The following is a 9457-nucleotide window of genomic DNA, read 5'->3' on the forward strand; positions in this document are numbered from 1 at the left end:
CTTTGCAACTGCATGCGAACTACTGAAAATACTTAGCAACATAATGTGGACTTCTCCGATTCTTGATATATGTGCTTTATTTTGTTTCAAGCAACCTTCGTAAGAAGGCACTTCTTACTTTCAGTTTTTCTGTAGACTATACATGATCGAATAATCTGGTATCATAACTATTGTAAATTCATATACTAAATTGAAATTTTTACAGCTTGCAAAAAATGACATCAGAATTACATAGTTAGTTTTTGTTCCAGAGGTTTATTGTTTTTTACGTTTGTATTTCCGGTGAGCTGAATCTAAATATAACACTTTCAAGCTCATTCTAAAATGTTGACTATGAGTTCATCAATGAGTTGAATGTTTATGTGGCTTAAACCCATAATACCTCATTATGAAATTTCCACCAAAAAACATTCGCTTATAAATATTCTTTAAAATATTAAGCCCTGTGAAAACCGTACAAATCATGGAATAAGTATTATTTTTCTCGAATTTATTGTAACTTTTTTCTTGGCTGTCAGCATTATGGATTTTGGTTGGTACATATCACAAAACGACACTCCTCCACTAAAAAAAATAAGATTTCATTAATCTTGCCAATTCTGGTAAAAGAAAATGAACTCAAAAAATCACATATTTTGCTATTTTGAAATCATTACCTTGTACAACAGTTACCTGAAATATGATCAAATGATTCTTAGGACAAGTCCGTAAATTCTCTAGTTGGTAATGTCCAGGTGAAAGTTAAGAAAGTGCGCATTTGTATGTCCTTAGGATTATTCATCGTTTGTGTTTTATAAAAAGTCATTACTGTTGTGTATTAAAGGCACAATAGTGCAAAGTGTCTGTAATTTTGTGAATGTTACAGATCATGTTACTAGTGAAATGTGTCGACTTATAAGCTGAAATAATTCAAAATAACATAGAGTTTGAGAAGATTAAATTGGGCAATTGATAAATAAACGAGAGAAAATGAATTTTTGTGGGGGCCCGCTTTAATTGAAACTTGTAGGTCACGAACTGTTACGGAAGCCTCACGTGACCACAAAAACGTATACGTCATCTTCGTCCATTGGGCGGGTTATGAGTCACGTGGTTGTAATTTAAATATCTACTATAAACAAAAATGGCGGACACACGTGAGAGTCAAATACGTAAAGGTCGCTCGCGCTTGCCGCTTTCCGAGAAGAAACGTCGAAAAACTGTCTGAGAAACCGAACGGGACTTATCAAGGATTCGTCTTGGGGACCAGTTTGTTCGATGGAGAGCATTAATGTAAGAGTTAGGACTGGCATCAGACACTGAAATGGCGAAGTTGTTGTTGGACAGGTAAGCCAATGTTTGTGTTATATGGTGATACACATTAGTTTCCCCAGAATCAAGTGACTGTGATGTCTATGTATGTGTTCTCCATTTTTCAATATCTTCTTCCTACTGTATGTTTGAAAGCACACTGTTTTATTAATACAATGTTTGCACAAGGACTTGCTTTCTAACATGCCCAAAATAGATGTGATCGGCTGATCAATATTTTACTCGGTGACTGCATTGTGTGTATTGTATGTTGGGGTGGAATATATTATTTATTTTTTATAACAGCGTGCTCATAAAGGGCGTTTTGTACACATGACAATTATTTTCGTGAGACAGGTTTTTTAAAAATTCGGCGAGGGAACTTAGGTACATTTACAGGCGTTATCATTATTTATATCATATCTATCCCCCCTCCCCCTCACACACACACACCCCTTAGGTTAATGTGACATGCACATTACTTGCATAAAAGTTTAATAACCTTATCATGTAAACATGATGGAACAAATAATAAGATTTTATTGTACATATTTCAACTACTAGTAAATATATATTATTATTAAGCACTGTATTGACTACAATTACAAAAGGATCTCTAGTCATGATAGGAAAGGATGTTGTAGTGCTACCAGAACATATGGCTAAAGTTTTGAGCTGTAGACAAGTTAGTTTTATTGATGTGAATTTTTTTTAGATTCATTATTGTGTATTCTTGCTTAAATGAAGTATTTCAGTTCTAAGTGTTTAACACAGTGCACAAAGAAACAGATTTAAAACATAACATTTAATACAAATGAATATTTATTTCATATTTTAAGTTACAAAGTTACAAAGAATATAGCAAAGATGAACCCAAGCATACAGAACTGATGGACAGTACATTTTCATGCTTCACATCAACACCTGGCCAATATTTTTTGCAACATACTGAGAGAATGAAGACACCTTCAGTATCTGAAGTATTTGCTATTGAATCAGGAAGGTAAAAATGACAAATTTCTTGCACACTTTTTTGTGTTTGGGTGGGGGTTGTCTTACAATTGTCATCCTGGTGAAAACAATGATGTAACAAATGCAGTGCTGTTAAAGGACATTATTATACCTGCCAGCAGGTTGAGTTCCCACTTCATGCTTTTCTTAGTTTGAGTTAAAAAAAAAACCTTTAATTTCGCTTTCTCAAAAGTGGGGTTGGGTATTTCAACTGTGCCACTTGATGCATAGAAAATGGCATAATTTGAACTGTCATTGTTTTGGTTATGCAAAAAAGTTCCAGTATACTGTGCTGGCTAACCCAATAATCACAGTTGTTTTTTTTTCCTCCCACTCAATACTTAGAGGATCAGTGATTGTTGATTGTATATTGAAATTGTGTCTACATGCCTCATATGCTTTCTATATGCCGTTTTCCATTTCTACATGTATCTATGTCCCACATGCAGTTCTTGCTAACACCCTCTTCCCATCTATCCACTTAGCTCATGATGAATGCACATAAGACATATTTAATTTAAAAACAAAATACTGAGATAACAGTTGAAGTTTGTTTTTGGAAACCACTGGCAGTTCATTAGGACTGGTGATATAACTTATTTGGGATTTAATTTACAATACTATAAGTTCTTTTTAAATTTCATTTTTTATTCTTGGGAATTAAATGACTTGTTGGTTTTCACTCTTTACTGTTATAAAATGTTTGGAATTGAAAAGCTGTTTCTGTTTTGATGATTGCTCTTCATGCATTTTTAACTTTATTTTATCTACCTACTTTTCAAGGTTGCCAAACTAAATAATAAATTACTGTATATATTTACCATTTGAAGATCTGAATAAGTTAGAATTCATAAGATGTGTGCACATGATACATGTATAGTGACTCTCCTTCTGAAGTCTTTAGTAATTTCAGGTATAATATATGCACATCAGGTATAAACAATTCCAGGACACTCTATCAATAAACACTTCAGTAACGATTTTATGTATGCAAAAATTACCAACAGTAATGATTATTTAATAACTGTATTAATCTGTTAGCAGATTACAAATAACACATATTACAAGGTACATGTTTTTGATAATTGCAGAAGCACTGCTGAGCTTGAAGTTTTTCATCAGAAGATCGTGATGTACAATGCCAAGAGATTTTCATACATCCCTCCTGTGTACAGGATTAGGAATGAGCTAGCTGCTTTGGATCACAATATCCATAGTGGCTGAGTTGAAATGAGAAACAAAGAAGGGGAGATAGTGTAAGCTTGTTTCACTACAGGACATTAGAAATAATTTTATATATTGATTGTGCATTATGATCCCTGCCTGGAGATCAGACGAATGGAGTATTATTTACATGTACAAGTCATGAAAACTTTGTATTAGACACAAGTCATTTTGCAACAATCGGCACACATTTATATTTGTGGTAAGGAATCTTAATATTTTCATGCATACAGATCTTGTAATTAGTATTGTTATCATTCTAGTGGACATTTATTTTGATTTGAGCAATGCAAGTCTAATAATTAGATCCAGTGATATGTATAGCACTTTCCCAGGGGACTGACACACTTTATTAAGGATATATGGTGTTTATGGAATATCCTCAGGACGTTTGGGGTAGATGCTGTCATCATGATGATTACTAGCTAATACCTGTTCATGAAAACATGTTGCTTTCTGAAGGAATGGGCAAAAATGCATCTTGTCTCACATAGTATTTTGTGGACAGAACAAATAAGAACAAAAACAACCCCTCAACAACTTATTCTTGGGAACTGATCATGAGGCTCTAATATTGGGTAAAAAGTTAATATGGGTTAGCATGGGGATGCTGGTCACACATGATAAGAAAATAAAATTTTCTTTAAAACAGGCATCGATGTTACAACAAAAAAAAGCAGCAGATGGTCCGTCTACCCTTTGCAAGGAAAAGAAAACATCCCCACACCAGGGAGCTTATAAAGAAAGCCCTCGTCTGTCAACTTGAGGGAAAGCAGGGTATGCAGAGGAGAAGAGAACTAAAGTAAGATGATCCCAGGAGAATTTGTAGAAACCTGGCACCTCAAGAACCCCCATCAAATCTAGTTTTGGTGTGGTGAAGGAGATCTCTCAATTTTAGTTATGTAAAATATGAAAAAGTGTCTGATATATGGAGGTGTCAGCTAAGGCAGGTTACACTTTATATAATATCCTGAAATATCAGTAGTTGAAAATAAAATAATGTATAATATTGTATCTGCAGTTGCTGAAAACTTTTTATATTCATTATTTATGATCTTCGTGCCCACATTGTTTATAGGCAGAAATAGACTGGTGTTTAAAAAGAATCTGAAAGCATTATTGTTTGATGCAATATTATGTGCATTTATAAGAAAACAATGAATAAAATCAATTGTATTCATTTATATACAAACTCATACATGCAAGAAAGTGTTTAAGTTCATGCAAGCCTAGAAGGGATGAAGCCAGTGTATTGTCCATCTGGATATTTGTCATGTATCTGCCAGAAAGAGCAAGAGGGAATTACATGTCTCTGTCCAGACCCCAGCCTTCCATGTTGCCGTAGTATGAACTGCCTATAGGTAGCATGACTGTTGACACTCATCAAGTCAACTTTATCGTTGAGGACAAGAACATTTCGTCTGTACATCCTGGACAAGGCAAGTACAGCCTCATCAAGGATTAGATCTTGAAAAATCTGAAAAATTATTCCAATTGTAATATGCTATTTCTAAAATGTAAAAAAATATATTTTAAGAAATAATAGGAACATGCGCTTATTCAAATGTTATTCATCTTCGATCAGCAAATTCCACTGTGAAATACACGTGGATCAAAACTGCACATGGTTTTTATTTTGACATGAACACTGAAAGTTCCATCGCAACTAGAACTGATAGTTTATGTTAAGATGGACAGCTCAAAATTTTTGGGGAGCATTTCTAAAAGTCAGAGACTCCTGCACTGGGATCAAATAGGAATGGCTGATTGCAGCTTAGATTTATTTAGTATAGTGAGGTAACCACATTGAAATCAGGTAATGAAAAGAATCTACTCGATGCCTATCAATTGTAAATTAAAACAAAGTCCTTATCATTTGCATATGTATGCATGTCTCTTTTTGGACGGCTTACATTTTAAAATTCTTTCTCATTGGTTGCAAAGAAATAACATTTAAAACAATCATGTACATCAATTATCAATGTTTGAGAGTCCACCTTGGAAATGGAATTCATTGTAAATGTTTTATTGTAAGAGTAACTATCAAAAGTTTTAATTCTGTTCATAAATTGATGCAGCATTTTGATTTTATTGGTACAAAGTGCAAGTTGTACATTCATAGGCATGTGCTACACATATCCTGTATACAGAAAGAGGTTTTCTGTAATGTAGCCAACATGCCTGTCAAGTTATTCATACCTTTTGTGATATACATTTTATACATAAAAATGTTAAGCTTTGGCAATAACACGCTCAAGGAATATATAAAAGTTATTGAAAGAATTAAAGAAATTTAAAAATTGCCATTCAATCGAGTAAATTTGTTATACAGAAATCATTTGCAGTAATCACCAGTTCAAAGGTGGAAACATTGAATGCAAAGCAGACTGGGCAATTAAAATTCTTACCCAAAGATGTTAGATCAGATATGAAGGAAAAATAAAGTTTCTTGCAAGCCTTCATGTCAGCCTTAATTCTGGATAAATAAAACAATTTAGGATTATTAAGTCCTTATGTTTGTCATGATATTGCATATATAGTATTATCTTAACATATTTTGGGGCTTTAGAAATACACATTAAGGCATGCATCATATTTAAAACAGAAGAATAAAAGTGTAGTATTTATTTCACAAGACTTAAATGGATATTTGAATTCTGTACATATCTAATTTAAAAAAAAAATGCAATCTAGTCAGGTCTAATTGCTGAACTCCAAAGTAAGATTGCATAGACTTTTTGTTACCATTTTGTATTTTAAAAAAAAAAAACTAATAAATGTATTGCTTAAGTTGGTTTATTAATTAAATTGAAAAAAGAGCAAGTTGACCTTAATAGTACTGAATGTGTGTATGCCACTAGCGTAGATCACTAATACCTATATATGAAATGATTTTAGCTAAACTACCTTTAGGCCCTCATACAAAGGAATTTATCTATTTTAAGTGTATCTCTGAAGCCGCTGTATATATTGGTTTGGAAGAAGGAAATAGAGTTGGCATTTCTAATGTCAACTGGAATACAATTCCAGAGCAAAGTTCCAGAGTCCTGGAAACATTTTTTGAATAATTCCTTATTTGGTTTGGGAATTTTATACTGTTTGGTAGACATGGATCACAGCTGTGGAGTATTACCAGGTAGCCTATACTTGAATAGTGATTGTAAATATTCAGGAGTACTATTATTGGATATCATGTACATTAATTTGGCTTTTCTCAACCAGATTCAGCCTTTAATAAGTAATAATTTTAACTTACTAGCTAAAATTGTCCTTGCTTACTTTCTGGATTGATATAGCCTGAATGCACTTGTTTTAAGATGTGCCAGCTTTGCTATGATTTTATCATTTAAATTACTCCACACTGTGTTACAGTAGTCTAAATAGGGTTGTATGTAACTGTTATAAAATAGTTTTCTGTACCTTATCCTACTGAAAACCATAAAATTGAATTAACTTTCTTACTGACATGTTCAGTCCATGATAGGTTATTATCTACCAAAACACCAAGTAGTCTATCATGACAAACCATTTGCAAATTTGTATCCTTCCATGTCAGACATAGTTCATCACTACCAAGATTTGTTCTTTTTTGCCATGTTGAGATAAGTAATATTTTAGTTCTTCCAGTATTTACCACTATGCCATTGCATGTGCACCAGTTGTCCAGTTTGTTTAGGGCATCCTGTGAATAAATTTATAGTTTGTGCTTTGTGTTTTGGATGTCTGACAATGTTGTGTCATCTTCATAGAGATCTGTAGATGAAATTGAGTCCCTTAGTAAAAAGTGGTATGCCATTAATAAATAGTATCAATAGTAATAGACCTAAAATTGAACCTTGTGGTACTCCATATCTAATTGTTCCAGGTTCCGACAACATTATTTATATAAACATGTTGTGTTGTCTCACTTAAGTTTGAAGTAAACCATCTAAATGTGCCTTCATCACATTGGTTGATTTTCAGTTTCTTAAAAGAATTTCATGTACATCAACCCATAAACTTTCCTGAAATCTACAAATAGACATCCTGTTATTCAACTTTGATCAAGTGGTTGAAGCCATTTATCAGTTAGAGAGATCAAGTCAGTCTCACATGAATGTTTCTGTCTAAAGCCTGATTGAATAGGGTGTAACAGCAACTGTTTCGTTAAATATTACATGAACGAGTCATGGACATGTTTTTCAATCAATTTTGACAAGTTTTGGTTGTATTAAAATTGGCTGGTGGTTATCAGCATCATTCTTAGAACCAGATTTGTGCATAGGCATTACTTTTGCAGTTTTCAATATTTTGGGGACAGATGAGGTTGCAATATTTAAATTGATTATGAATGTTATGCTATTTGAAATAGCTGAGGCAGAAGTTTTAATGAATGGTGGACCAATCTGATCAAGTCCTGTAGCTTTCTTGATATAAAGTTTATTGAGACATTTGTTAGCAGATTTTTTATATCTGTGGGATAGAGAAACATACCTCCTTAGGGATTTTTCAGTTCACTATAGTTGTTTTCTATCACTGGTTCTTTTAACCTAATTTGTAACGTTAGTGAAAAAAAATCACTCAAAATATTTGCAATGTCAGTGTCATCAGTGACTTTTGTGTCATTTACCAGAAGTGAGTGAATTTTATTTGTCTGATCTTTGTGTGTTACCCCCACTGAGTCCACTGAAGACTTTCCAAATAGAGTTTGTGTTGCTCTTTGTGTTTTCAAGCATTGATTGATAAAAAGTTTTTTTTAAGCCTTTTCAGTCATACTTGTTATGTTATTTCCCCATACTTGATATTGTACATGGTTTCCCATAGCCTTCAATTGGTCTCGTGTCTTCATAGTATCTAGAATTTCAGTAGTAAATCAGTTAGGTTGGATTTCATACTTTACTCAATGTACTTTTAGTGGTGCATGCTTAAAGACTACATTCATAAATCAGTCCACACTTTTAGAGCTTCACATTTGTCATCAAAATTTTGGATAATATTCCATGAAACTTTATATAGGTCATCTTGAAATTGTTATTTACTTCAATTTTGGAAAGATCTGTAAGTGATAGTTTTGTGTGTATGTTTCCTATTTCTGTTGCATTTAACCTCTGTTGTCAAAAAAGTAGGATAGTGGTCACTAAGACCAACATTTGGTACATTAACATAAGCCACATTGTTTGGAAGGTTGGTATAAATGTGATCAATAAGAGTGCTTGATATTTCTGTTACACTTGTGGGCTCATTTACCAGCTGGACTAGGCCTAATGATTCAAAAAGTTCCATCCAGTTACTCCTTATTTGAGTATTGAGTAGGTCCTTATTTACACTGCTGAGAATATATGTTTCTTTCTCCTGTGCATGAACATTTTCTATTTGTTTCAAAGAGTTATCAAAGTTAGATCGCCTTTCTGCATTTACATCTTGTAATGTATACATGACACACACACACACACACACACGCACACCCGCTGTCTCTCTGTCCCTGCATAATGGTTTATTGTAGCCTTGAAAGTGAGATAGATTATCATTGTGGCTAGCATTTAATTTGGTTTCAGTGAGTCCTAAAACATGCATATCATTTTCCTTGGAAGACAACATTAACTTAATCTGTTCTATTTTTTTCCACTATACCTTGTACATTTAAGTGACCCATGTTAAAACCTTTTGTATTTAGTTTCATATCAATTATATGTATTTCATCATGGAATGGGGTACTCTATGAGATTGTCTCCATAATACTTTTTACCATTTTGGTATTATATAAGGTGGCCATGTAAATGAGGTGGCCTCTATATTTTCTATGGCATCTGTGCATAGTCTTCCTTTATCAAATCATATTAGAGTGAGGTATTGAGTAGCAACAAAAAGTAAAGCAGTTTAAACATACATTGTTAGGTAAAATAACTAATCCTTTAATACAAGTATGCATTTTTAAGTTGTGCAAAACACTACT

General features: G+C 33.2%; 2 long non-coding RNA genes across 5 annotated transcripts in view; one reads left to right on the forward strand and one right to left on the reverse strand.

The window, feature by feature from the left end:
- Positions 1-930: 930 nt before the first annotated feature.
- LOC149791803 (uncharacterized) overlaps positions 931-9457 on the forward strand; it is an 8627-nt gene continuing 100 nt past the window's right edge. The window contains exons 1-3 of one of the 3 annotated variants that reach the window (XR_016423415.1): positions 931-1326; positions 3393-3557; positions 4178-9457. The exon at positions 4178-9457 is cut by the window's right edge and continues 100 nt beyond it. This is a non-coding gene — a long non-coding RNA (uncharacterized LOC149791803). Of the gene's footprint in view, positions 1327-3392; positions 4155-4177 lie in introns of those variants that run through there. The other 2 variants (XR_016423413.1, XR_016423414.1) reach the window with 2 other exon arrangements.
- Positions 4688-9457, reverse strand: part of LOC149791804 (uncharacterized) — a 6072-nt gene continuing 1302 nt past the window's right edge. For both annotated transcript variants that reach the window (XR_016423411.1, XR_016423410.1), the window contains one exon: positions 4688-5002. This is a non-coding gene — a long non-coding RNA (uncharacterized LOC149791804). The remainder of the gene's footprint in view (positions 5003-9457) is intronic.

The sequence above is a fragment of the Sinohyriopsis cumingii genome, chromosome 9, assembly GCF_028554795.1.
Source record: "Sinohyriopsis cumingii isolate HCF-2022 chromosome 9, ASM2855479v2, whole genome shotgun sequence".
Lineage (NCBI taxonomy): Eukaryota > Metazoa > Mollusca > Bivalvia > Unionida > Unionidae > Sinohyriopsis > Sinohyriopsis cumingii.